We start from the raw sequence: 14,153 nt of genomic DNA, 5'->3' as shown, positions 1-14,153 counted from the left end.
CATTATAATTAAAGTTAAATGTCAATGTTGAATAATTCTCTTGAACAAGCATAATATAAATCATTTCAAAACATCATTCAAATATGAAAGCGGAAGTCTTATAGTCATAACAATCTTAGAAAATCTTGTCGAGCGTGATACAGTCAAGCCGAATCTTTTAATTTCTGAAAAATGTTAATAAACAACAGGTAAGCGAAAACGCTTAGTAAGCACACAAAACTACAAATCTACTACATGTAACACGACACATAATGTGAATGCTATAGCCACGACTATAGTCTCACATCAAACTAGAAATACTATAGATTCATGTATAGTCTTGCTAGGAATGTTATAGACCCAAATATAGTCTTACATCAATTGGAAGTGTTATAGACCCGACTATAATCTTTTATGGAAATGATATGGACCCAATCATTGTCTTACATCTAACATACTAAGCATACATATCAACCATACACGTAATCACATACAAATGAAAGCACATGACATCATGTATAGAAAGTGAAACTCACCTGATCTTAAGAGAAACTGAAATCTCTACTGGAATGTGGACTATGAAGTAGCAACGCTCTCTACACATAGTTCTAGTAATCACTACTGGTTTCACATAATCCTTACTTAATAATACTTATAGAGTATTTATTTTAGTTCTTTACCGGTACAATAGTTTGTTCATGAACCGATTTACCCCTTTTATTCCCATTCTTTTAGTAAGATTTTTAGATACTATTATAATATACTCTCTTACTTTCAGGGATATAAAGTATACACTCTAATGATTTATCCGTATTTTTATACGGATTTTACAAGTTGACTATTGAGATCGGTAATCTTTCTAGACGAGGCTGTAGAGATTGCATTTATACCTTTACAAGGGTTTCAATCAGGTCATGAGATCCAAATATAAACTCAAGTAGACAGTCATACCTAACTACAGACCTTGACCTCATGTCTTTTTTGACTTCATGTCTTTTTTATATTTCTAGAGCCAGATATGAATTTTACAAGTTGAGGTCCGATTGTAGCTATAATTGGTATAATTCGGTTGGTGGTTGGCAACTCTGAACATTTTGTAGTTTAACACCATTTTGGATTGGATTGAAATGTCATGGTCCTTAAGAGGACTGAATTACACACATATACATTTCTAATGTCTAAGAACTCAAGTCATTTGGACATTGCTATAATTTACTATGATTTTTCAAACATAGGGGTAGATTGTAGCGAAGTTGTAACCTTCACCCACAAGTGGTTTTCCTTGACAACTCATCATGTTTTTAAGTGAGAGATTTACCCACACTACTAGAAACCTTACCTTCAGCGACGGAATCAGCTACAGATTCATTATGTAGCTAATCAATGATGGCTTATTGAGAGATCAGCAACGGACACATAAATATATCGATCAAAATACTTATAGAGAAGTTCAGAGAGGTATCACAGAGGGATCAACGATGGAATGGTAAGAGTTTATCGACAAAAACAATTCTTCGCTATTCTGTCACAAATTAAAACCTTTTAGCAAGGAAACAACGATGGATTTCTAAAAATCACAGGCCTTTCTTTCTTGGCCCTCGCCAATCGCTCGCAGAAGATCAGACGCCTCCTTTTTTCATCCTCCGCTTTTCTTTATTTTTTCCTTCCCTCGTTTTATTTTCAGTCCCGCTTTTCTTTTTCGTTCCCTCGTTTTCTTCTCATTCCCTCCGATTTCTTCCCAAAACCCTAAACAATTTCCTCCCAAAGCCCTAATCGACCTTCTATCGACTCAAATCCCTCCTCCGCCCCAGAAATCACCTCCACCACCATCCACCTGCATCGCCCCTCTTTGAAGACTGAATTATACTTGAAGACTCGTCGTTTCCCTGCCAATGCACTTCAATCTATTCGTTCATCCTTTGCTGCTTCAAATCATAAACTCGAGCAAATCTAAATTAGTCGTCATCAACTTCCAATTCTGGCTTCTAATAGTGTGTAAGTTGCATTTTCATGTAGCTCTCTTACTTTTCTTTTGTTTCTAGTTCATATCACCATTCGTTTTTCTAAGCTCTACCTTCCTTAACTCCTTAATTTTGTTTTTTCGTAGGGTTTTCATATTGGTTATCATATTGACTCCAATTTCTGCTGTCTAGATTATATAAATTAGCATACAGATTTTGTTTCTAGATTTGATCTGAAATCAATTTGGTACCGGGTGTAGGCATTTAATAAGGGGCTCAATTTCAAAACATCAGTAATCATGAGTTTCAGAATGTCTCGACCTATTGCTGGTATGTATTTTTGTTTTAATACTCTTGTCTTCTCTATTCCTATCTTCTTTGTAGGATCCATTTTGTCTTTTAGGTCAAGAATATAGCTATTGAGTTAGAAACACAAGACAGACATAGGAACAAGTGCTTTAAAATGGACATTGTGATGCCTATTTGTTCATAATTTATCAGTATTCATTCACAAAGTTTTGAATTTTCAATGGCATGTCGCTTAAAATTTTGGAAATGAATTTATAATTTTTCAACAAGTTTAGGGAAACCGACATTGAATACTCTGAGGAGAAGAAGTATAAGCTTTCCTTACCGCATGATGTTAAGGTCATAATTAACTACTTTTGAGTTTGTTGTTGGTTTATCGATTTATTATTTTGAACTACTGGTTTGATTAACAATGGGTGATATTTTGACATAATAAATGGTGAAAGAGATTTTTGAAGGCAATGGTAGTTTGATATTGAGAAGACAAAACATTTGTGGGCTAATATGATCAAATGGAGGAAGGATTATGGTAGACACAACCATGGACTGCTAAGATTTACCTTTTCAAAATGCAACATTTCTAAATACTCTGTACTTTTTACCTGGTTTATTGATTAGGGACTAAAAAACATGAACAAAAATGCTAGTGAACTTATCCAATGCCTCCAGAACATCGAAGGAAACAACTATCCTGAGGTACTTAGTTTCTAATAACATAAATATATACACATTATCCTCAATAGATGTACGATTTTATGTTCAGATTTTACAATTGATTGGTATTTATTTTGTGGTGCCTTTTTTTCAACTAGACCTATTTAACGACTCTTTACAATTAAGAACTCATTTGTGTCCATCAAAAGTATAAACTGATGTGCCTTAGAATCATACACACCAAGAACATGGTTGATTTTCTTAGTTGAACTCATCAAAACTTTGCGTATAATAATTTCGTTGCTAATATTTTCTCTGCATGTTTTCAGTATGTTTTCATCTGACTAAAAAGGCGACACACTCTAGAGAGAAAAACATACAGTGATTCCTTTTAGGTTCTTTGATGAACAGTGTCTCAAATCCAAGATATTGCACTGATTCCTTTTCTTGGGAAACATCTTGTCACCTAATCCCAAATGGTTGAACAATAAAAAAAGGGTATGGAGGTGTCTGAACTCAAGAAACAGTTAGAAGTTGCCCGACAAAAGGGTATTACTGTTCGGGCATTGGTTGCAATTAATCCGGGCAACCCAACAGGGCTGGTAAAAAAATAAAAATGCCTTTTATTTACCATTTTTAGTAAAAATGGTAAAATTACTTTTCACTCTTTTTGATACTTCACAGGTTCTTGCTGAAGAAAACCAACGACAAATTGTGGAAATTTTCAAGAAAGAAGGTTTGGTTCTTTTAGCAGATGAGGTAAAAAAAATAAAAAAATATCTTCAATATATTATTACTCAAGTTCAAAAGGGTAAATTGGACATTTTCCTAAATCAACTATTGCAGGTATACCAAGAGAATATCTATGCACCTGACAAGAAATTTAACTCATTCAAGAAAATCTGTCGTTCAATGGGATATGGTGACAAAGATATCCCCTTGGTTTCTTTTCAATCCGTATCTAAAGGTATATATAAAAGTGTAACACCGTAATTTTTCAAACAGATTTTTTTATTTCAAAATCACATACTTTTCATAACATATTGTATAGAAATCTCGTTTATTCAAATACAAGCACAACTCCATTAATAATCCAGGATCCTCAAAATACAACTCTTTCTCTAGTGTGTACAATCAAGCCGGTGCCGTCCCGCGATCCTGAGAAAACCTGAAACACATAACACATAACACTGTAAGCACAAAGCTTAGTGAGTTCCCCAAAATATCACATATAGCACATATTAGCCACTCGAGGCTATAACTCTGTGGGCCCACTGGCCCTAACTTTGTGGACCCTCTGGTCCTAACTCTGTGGACCCTCTGGTCCTAACTCTGTGGACCTTCCGGTCCTAACTTTGTAAACTCTGGAATACACACATCATAAATCACATAAAAATAATGCAGTGCAACACATCACATACATAGCATACAAAATACTCTGTCATATAACTCTACTTACCACTCAAGGTAAAGTATAGTGAGAAGACTCACCTGACCAGCAACAAGTAAAGACCCCGCTCCCGAATCTCGAACTAGCCTCCACCTAACACAATGGATAAATATCTCTAAGTGATACTCTAATCACAACTCTAATGACCGAAGGCTATTCTTCCTCTCTTTAACTCTTTGAAGTGGATAAAAGACCATTTTACCCCTCCATGGTCTCTACTACTTATGTTGGTCAAAGTCCCAAAGTTAACAGAAGTCAAACTCGAGTCAACACTCCATGTTTGACCCGACTCGCCGAGTGCACCCTTGCGACTCGTCGAGTCCACTTACTTTCCTCAGAAATCTCGTGACAGTCCAGCTCAGCTCGTCAAGTTGACCCCCAACTCGTCGAGCTGTCGCCTGATTCGGTTCCTCGGGACAAACCCTAACCAACTCGTCGAGTCGGCTCATCGACTCGGCGAGTTCATTCAGACCAAATGTTCATTCAGACGATTTAAGGCAGATCCATCACCCCAAACACTAGATCTACTATCCTGAGGGTCGAATGTCACGTAAAGCTGCAAGCTTTACGTTTAAACATGGCATATAAAGCTCATAATGCCAATATAACTCTAACAAGGATTATTAACCACAATAACTCTTCTATGGTTAACTAAAGCTATAATCTTTGGACTCTCTGGACCTCACAAGGTCCAGATCTGAAGTCTAGGCCTCATGAGAGACCTTATGCATACAAAGTCCCAACAATGGTGGAAGAAACCCTAATCTTCCATATCTACAAGATCTAAGCAAAACAACAAGAAAGGTGCAAGCTTTTACCTCTTACTCAAGCCCTTGCACGAAGTTACACCAGATCCACTGATTCTCTAGCTCCCTTGATGGGTTGTCTCCTCTTCTCCTCAAGAGATGCACTAGTTTACTCCAAGTTTTAGCTTCTAAGACTCTCATGGCTCTCCATACACGTTTAGGGTTTGCTCTCAAGGAAGGGTAGCCGCAAATGAGGCTATAAGTTCCTTTAAATAGGTCTCAAACCCGGGAAATTAGGGTTTCTCTGCCCAACACCTACTCGGCGAGTCCCTCCTCTGACTCGTTGAGTCTATTCATTAATTTCACGCGATTAACTCGACTCGACTCGGCGAGTTGGTCCCTCAACTCGTCGAGTCCCTCCTTAAATCTCAAGATTAACATACACGATAATGTCCCTGGAAATCCGGATGTTACAATTCTCCCCCACTTGAATTAGATTTCGCCCTCGAAATCGCTCCTCCACCACATATAGATCCAATTCATTAACCAAACAGCACCATCGAAAGGGTCTCATACCACACCACTTTCTTCCTCTCTGGACACCTGAATCCAAACAGGAATTCCTCCCTGGAAAAAGGACAGACCCATCTGCCACTATGCTACCCCTTCTGACTCTCAAGAATCTGGAACTCTAGTAGCCTGACACACAGCCAGACCGCCCTCTCCAGATGTCACCATGTTATTCGCTCCTCGAATATAGCTCACTGCCCCTCTGATTCTCTATTGGAACCGATAAAACAAGTCCATGCCCAAAACTGGCTACCGATCACTCGTCCCAGACATGATAAACAATCCAGATCATATACCAATGAATGGAAGGATCACATCACACCAGGGACTCATCCACTGTACTGCAATCACAACCCCTCTGAACAACGAACCCTCAACACCCTGTCCTCAGACACGAACAATGACTATGCTTGTTCAGAAGTGTCCTCCGACATCTGACAAGCATAAACCTCAGCTCCCTTCTCAATATCCATTTCAAGACTGAGCGCCAGGTCATCTCCCGACCTAGCAATTGAACCTCCAAAGGTTACCCATTGCGTGTATCAACACGCCTCACTCTTATCAATGCAACTATCTCGGCTCTGTGTGACACACGAGTCACGAAGTTCGCTTCACCTCAAGCGCGTACGGAATTCGACTCGCTCTCGACCTCTGTCGTCTACTACTCATTAGTTCCATGTGTTTCGCGGTTTTCTCATACCAACGAATTGACCCACTCCTGTTTAAGACACCAGATGGGACAATACCCCTTCCAAATGATGTGCATCTCTGAATCTGGAATTTCATTCCGTCTACTCAATACACCACTAGAATCGAACTCAACTCAAGAGTCTGATCCGGCACAGAATTGGAACCACTCGTCCCAACGAACCACTCAACTCATGACTCCTGACCCGCAACTCATGCGTAAACCGCTTCTCCAATTCCCTTGGGTTGCGACAACCACAACTCAATTCAGAGTATAACGTTTCCCGACAAATATAGAGACCTCCGTCTCTTTTCTGATCTGGCCCCCAGGCTCCCGAATACTCAACCCAAATAAGGCTACTCAAGCCTAAGAACTCTCCTGCGTCATGCTCTGATCAACAAATAATGCGGCTCCCTGCCGCACCGTGACGTCCTCTTACTGACTAGTGGGTACTACGTCTCCCCGCAGTATCACAACACCCTCTCGCTGACTAGTGAGTACTACGGCTCCCCGCAGTATCACAACACCCTCTCGCTGACTGGTGAGTACTACGGCTCCCCGCAGTATCACAACACCCTCTCGCTGACTGGTGAGTACTACGGCTCCCCGCAGTATCACAACACCCTCTCGCTGACTAGTGAGTACTACGGCTCCCCGCAGTATCACAACAACCTTTCACTGAATAGTGAGTACTACGGCTCCCCGCAGTATCACAACACCCTCTCGCTGACTCATTGAAACTGTAGCTCCCTGCAGTCTTACCGCACTTACTCTTACCACTTCACAATCTCATCCTCAGGTTGACACCATACTGCGATCATTAACTCCTGCTCTGCGGCCTAGCATAGATAGGTACACACACACCCATCCGGGCTAAGCATCACTACTTTGGACGACCACCGTCGTGACAAAACCTCTTTTTCTCGCCGCAATTCACATTCTCAAATAAATCCATTTGATGTCAATTAGCTGAAGGGTCCCCACCGGGACCATAGACACTCGATACACCACTCGTCTTCTCAAACTCAAACTCAAAATAATCCAAGATTTTTGGACATTAAACTCGGATACCCCGGAATATCATCACAACGCCTCGCAGTGTCTTGGCTCTACCACTGATCTCATACTCATGGCATCATACTCAGATACCGTATTGCTTCCTCGGAACCTCGCAACCGGTCTTTCTCTCGTGCCACTTGTAACCCCTGAATACTCCATCTCCCAATTTAAAACACGGAGAAATTGTCAACGACTCAGAACACGAAGATGACAATCCGAAACTTCCTCCTCTATTGCTCAAAACTCATGCAAGAATACTCTTAACGACCCTGAAGTTGGTTTCCCAAACAACTTCTTCCCTTCCCATACTGCATATAATAGCCCATACTCTGATCCAGAAATTCTCAAACTGCCGAACTACCCTCACAAGCCAACCACCTCGAATTCACCATTTAACCTTGAAGGATTCCTAACCATCATAAGGTCTCCGACCAACGGCCATTTGCCGTAGAGACAGTCATCCTTTTTTAAACACGTACCACATGCACTATCTCACCCTGCACCTCGCCTTGACCACCAATAACCCTGGTCTCAGGAATCCGCACTGCAGGCCTCTTTATCCAGTTCTCTAACCGTTCTTGAACAAATCTCTGATCTCCTCAAAAGTACCCGGTCCTCCCCCACTCAGGGTTCGAACCATCACCAATTGGTTCGCCAACCATTTAGCCCACAGACTGTTTTTACCAATAACATCGCACCTACTCTTGGAAGGTGATACGCAATGCTTGATAATCCCCCCGATGGAGGTCGAGCAATTCCAAATACCCCGAATCTCCGATGAAATCCTCAGAAACTTCTCATCATGACTTCCTCTAGTCATTCAGAATCTCATACCGTCCCACTACCGGACATCTCAACTGTCCAGTCGCAACCCTGACTCTCAGTCTGAAATAACGAACTAACATTTTCCTCATCCTTGACTCTTTAACCAACATTCCATCACGTGGGTTGTAATAAGAGTGGAGTCCTCATTACCACACTTGATACTCATCATAGATAATAAGAGCCACCGCTCCAATATCCTCTTCTTGATTGTCTGCCGCTGCAGCCAATACATGCCCTACTATGCTAAAATAGGGTGTATCCTTGTCCTTAATCATCTCAGTCCCCGTTGACAGCCTGCTCATGCTCTAACATTACCTCTCGGCAGACATACTGCCCAAATACTCTGATGAAAGATCGTAACCAAAGCTACCCCACAGGGCTCACCCCCAACCTTGGAAACCGAAAATCTCAACACCCCTCCTGTTTCTCATAGGAACAGAAATAACACCGCTCAGGTCACAGAAAATGACATCTCCACCATCGGCTGATTGCTCAACTCATGCCGTAATCCTCTATAACCGCCATCTCTACTTATTCTTGAGTCTTGTGACTCCAATTGGCATTTCACCAACAATCCCTCAGAGCTAACTCGATTTCCCTTTTAAGGGATGCTTCACTAAAACTTGTTCATCATGGCCCTCTAGCCCCATACTCTTTCACCTCTGATCTCAGTCTAACCAATCACCACGGAATAACTGGTAGAACCAATAACACTAACTGCCACGGGTCATGGTACTCGAACCATGTGGCCACCTCTCGATCTGCTATGAATCATGGTACCCGAACCATGTTATCTCTTCTTAATCCGCTACGAATCATGGTACCTGAACCATGTTATCTCTTCTCAATCCGCTACAAATCATGGTATTCGAACCATGACATCACCTCTCAATCTGCTACAAATCATGGTACTCGAACCATGACATTACCTCTCGATCTGCTACAAATCATGGTACTCGAACCATGACATCACCTCTCGATCTGCTACAAATCATGGCACTCGAACCATGAAATCACCTCTCGATCTGCTGCTTAGATCCTCCGGAATGTTCCCTGTATCGAGTATGGGTCCTCTGCTTTCAGTAGTACGGGCCCATACTACCTGCCACATCTACCCATACTTTCTGCACAGACCATCCCCGAGTTCCTAAGTAGCTGCTCAACCTTCTCGATCACCAATCCTGTCATGTGTGTTCGCTCCTCTGCGAAATGCTCTACTCTGTCATCGTACTCATCTGATTAGGGTCACCCTTTCCTAGGCTCTTCCTAGGTTCTCACACTTCTCCGCCATCAGCTGCTGAAGAACTCCTTATGATGCCAGCCACCTACCTCCTGAATATCGTCATATTCACTTAGTAGATGACTCCCATCATCCAGAGTTCCACAAAGCACGAAGCAGAAGCAAGCAGCATTCGGGCATCGAATAACCTCTACCAACATGTAAAACCACTCTAGGTTATTACCCACTTGCTCTCCTCATACTCAAAAGATATCACCGAACTCAAGCAACTTTACCCCACGCGGGCATCTGACTACTCTCTCAGTAGGCTCCTCAAATGCTCATCTAGGTATCTCTTCTAGATTACTCCTCTACTCAGATCCCTCTCTAAAAGGATTCCTGTTGGATACTCATACTCAGCACATACTCGAGGCACATCACATATAACAGCAACTTCTAGGCTAAGGCATCACAAATCAGGCCACTCTAGTCCTAAAATATGAAATACCTAGCCTATCTCTAGCATGCATAGCATATCACATAGTATCTCATAACACATAATGTAAAGGTATTTTGGGAAATCACCGTTCGAGCGCTGGCTGATCGTACACACTGCTCCGTTCTGATTTTCTCAAAAATCTTTTACTCTTTTTAGAAAAATTGTTTCTTTTATGAAAAACTTCCTCAAATCCTCAGTTTGAGTTCAGATACGCCCGAAGGTGCATCCGAATCTCTCAAACCAAGGCTCTGATACCAACTTGTAACATCGTAATTTTTCAAACAAATTTTTTTATTTCAAAATCGCATACTTTTCATAACATATTGTATAGAAATCTCGTTTATTCAAATACAAGCACAACTCCATTAATAATCCAGGATCCTCAAAATACAACTCTTTCTCTGGTGTGTACAATCAAGCCGGTGCCGTCCCGCGATCCTGAGAAAACCTGAAACACATAACACATAACACTGTAAGCACAAAGCTTAGTGAGTTCCCCAAAATACCACATATAGCACATATTAGCCACTCGAGGCTATAACTCTGTGGGCCCACTGGCCCTAACTCTGTGGACCCTCCGGTCCTAACTCTGTGGACCCTCTGGTCCTAACTCTGTGGACCTTCCGGTCCTAACTCTGTAAACTCTGGAATACACACAACATAAATCACATAGAAATAATGCAGTGCAACACATCATATACATAGCATACAAAATACTCTGTCATATAACTCTACTTACCACTCAAGGTAAAGTATAGTGATAAGACTCACCTGACCAGCAGCAAGTAAATACCCCGCTCCCGAATCTCGAACTAGCCTCCACCTAACACAATGGATGAATATCTCTAAGTGATACTCTAATCACAACTCTAATGACCGAAGGCTATTCTTCCTCTCTTTAACTCTTTGAAGTGGATAAAAGACCATTTTACCCCTCCATGGTCTCTACTACTTATGTTGGTCAAAGTCCCAAAGTTAACAGAAGTCAAACTCGAGTCAACACTCCATGTTTGACCCGACTCGCCGAGTGCACCCTTGCGACTCGTCGAGTCCACTTACTTTCCTCAGAAATCCCGTGACAGTCCAGCTCAGCTCGTCAAGTTGACCCCCAACTCGTCGAGCTGTCGCCTGATTCGGTTCCTCGGGACAAACCCTAACCAACTCGTCGAGTCGGCTCATCGACTCGGCGAGTTCATTCAGACCAAATGTTCATTCAGACGATTTAAGGCAGATCCATCACCCCAAACACTAGATCTACTATCCTGAGGGTCGAATGTCACGTAAAGCTGCAAGCTTTACGTTTAAACATGACATATAAAGCTCATAATGCCAATATAACTCTAACAAGGATGATTAACCACAATAACTCTTCTATGGTTAACTAAAGCTATAATCTTTGGACTCTCTGGACCTCACAAGGTCCAGATCTGAAGTCTAGGCCTCATGAGAGACCTTATGCATACAAAGTCCCAACAATGGTGGAAGAAACCCTAATCTTCCATATCTACAAGATCTAAGCAAAACAACAAGAAAGGTGCAAGCTTTTACCTCTTACTCAAGCCCTTGCACGAAGTTACACCAGATCCACTGATTCTCTAGCTCCCTTGATGGGTGGTCTCCTCTTCTCCTCAAGAGATGCACTAGTTTACTCCAAGTTTTAGCTTCTAAGACTCTCATGGCTCTCCATACACGTTTAGGGTTTGCTCTCAAGGAAGGGTAGCCGCAAATGAGGCTATAAGTTCCTTTAAATAGGTCTCAAACCCAGGAAATTAGGGTTTCTCTGCCCAGCACCTACTCGGCGAGTCCCTCCTCTGACTCGTCGAGTCCATTCATTAATTTCACGCGATTAACTCGACTCGACTCGGCGAGTTGGTCCTTCAACTCGTCGAGTCCCTCCTTAAATCTCAAGATTAACATACACGATAATGTCCCTGGAAGTCTGGATGTTACAAAAAGATTAATGACGTAAATTCAAATTGTTGAATTTATATAAAAATCGTTTTTTTTAATGGTATCATGGTGAATGTGGGAAAAGAGGTGGTTACATGGAGGTAACTGTTAGTACTGAAGTTAGACAACATTTTTAGTGAGAGATGGAATCTTGAAATCATTGGCTCACGATTAGTACTTTTGCTTGCATGGGTGAGAATTGTGTTTTTTCTTTAATGTATTTTTCTTTTATAAAAACTGTTATATGACTCACGATTAATGCAGGAACAAAGAATGTGGGTAAGTTTAAGAACATTTTACACTATTTTTTGTATTCCCATGGTATTTTATTCATTGATCAGAAAGATGATTCATCCATGGATGACTGCTTTATTCATGGTCTTGACAGGAGAAGTGGGATCAACTTAATTCATAATGTTGTTTACAATTGTGGGTAAGTTTAAGCTATACATATTACATACTCTGTTACTTTTTTTACACATTAAGTTGATGTCTGAATTTGTTAATGCTTTGCAATTTTTTGTAGATCAAAACACATAAACTATAGTGGCTTATTGGAAAGGGTGATGAAATGATATGTGCTGCATCTGTCAGGTAGGGTAGGGTAGGCTGCTGCTTTACTTAACTTTAATAAAATTTGTCAATTTCTGACCTTAATTTTAATAAATTTTGTTTAGGATCCATGGTTCCCAACACAGTTAAATCCTTCTTTGTACCAAAGTCTACTGCCAATGTTCATGTAAGTTCTTTCCCTTTTTTTGACATAAAATATAACTCCACTTTTTTGTAAAAGATCGTTGAGTTGACTAGTCAATGACTCCATTTATATGTAGGTTTTGAGCATAAAATATCATAACCAGCTCCTCGAAATGATCGATGCCAGGTACTTGTTATGTTTTATGAAATAATCTATGATGAATATAAACTTTAAATAATATGTGCAGTTGTTCTGATAAATAAGGGTAGTTCTATAATTTCCTTCCTAATTAAAAATCTTACATTCATTTTTATAAATGCTAAATGTGCAGTCAGTTTTGGTGTGGTAGATGGTTCATAATGGTCAACACAAATGTTCAAAGGATCAAATCCCAGAAGAGAAGACAATTTCTGAACACCAGTTCCTAAACACAGTATTTTCTTTCACCAACATGTATTACCAATTACTATTTGGTCCGAATCGGAATTCAATTCCATTACAGTCCAACATTTGGTTTCAAATGAGTAGACACTAATCTCCTTTCTAGCAACAGAAAGGCTCTGCTTGCAACAAATGCTTCCAACAATGACCAAGTCGCCTTCCATTGCAGGAAAAAGTAATTGGTACTTGGTTCGCCTAGTTCAATGGAATTTAACAGGAATCGGAAATCCAATTCCATTCTGATCCTTCTTTCGGATGCAAGATATGAAGCAATGGAGAAGATTTATGCGGAAATGCAAAATATGAGAGGAAATTTAGAATTATCGTACATTATACTTTGAAATCAAATATCAATCAATACTTAACTTTGGTATTTTAATGTTAATGTTTGGTTTTTGATTGTATATTTATTTGATGTTTTTTGTATTTAAATGTTAACGTTTGGTTTGAAATTGTATAACTATGGTATTTTAATGTTATTTGATGTTTTTGGCAAAGAAGACTATGTGTGTAGGCTTCAGAAAAGTCTTTATGGGTTGAAGCAAGCACCAAGACAGTGGTACAAGAAATTTGAGTCAGTCATGGGTGAGCAAGGCTACCGCAAGACTACTTCAAATCACTGTGTTTTCTTCCAGAGGTTTGGTGATGATGATTTCATCATTTTGTTGCTTTATGTTGATGATATGTTGATTGTTGGCAAGAATGCAGAGAGAATTGTTCAGCTGAAGAAACAATTGAGCAAGTCTTTTGCTATGAAAGACTTGGGGCCGGCAAAACAGATTCTTGGCATTTGGATTACTAAAGATAGAGCTTCAAAGAAGTTGCATATGTCACAAGAGCAATACATTAAGAAGGTGCTTTGCAGATTCAACATGGATAAAGCTAAAGTGGTTAGTTCGCCTCTAACTACCAACTTTAAGCTAACTGATAGAGATTGCCCTTCTACTAAGAAGGAGATTGAAGAGATGGATAGAGTTCCATATGCATCAGCCGTTGGAAGTTTGATGTATGCAATGGTGTGTACAAGGCCAGATATTTCCCATAAAGTTGGTGTTGTTAGTCGGTTTCTGTCAAATCCGGGAAAGAAGCATTGGGAAGCAGTTAAG

The 14,153-nt window shown here is 40.4% G+C and overlaps 1 long non-coding RNA gene across 1 annotated transcript; it reads left to right on the top strand.

Moving 5' to 3' along the window:
• The first annotated feature begins 12,289 nt into the window (after positions 1-12,289).
• On the top strand, positions 12,290-13,356 carry LOC145110214 (uncharacterized). The gene is made up of 5 exons (XR_013709599.1): positions 12,290-12,342; positions 12,436-12,503; positions 12,587-12,648; positions 12,743-12,792; positions 12,938-13,356. It is a non-coding gene; the product is annotated as an uncharacterized LOC145110214 (long non-coding RNA).
• The last annotated feature ends 797 nt before the right edge of the window (positions 13,357-14,153 follow it).

Source organism: Lactuca virosa, chromosome 1 (assembly GCF_052849685.1).
Source record: "Lactuca virosa cultivar CGN04683 chromosome 1, Lactuca_virosa_CGN04683_v6, whole genome shotgun sequence".
Taxonomy (NCBI): domain Eukaryota; kingdom Viridiplantae; phylum Streptophyta; class Magnoliopsida; order Asterales; family Asteraceae; genus Lactuca; species Lactuca virosa.
The sequence above is the reverse complement of the archived record's forward strand: the minus strand, read 5'-3'. Positions and strand labels throughout refer to the sequence as shown.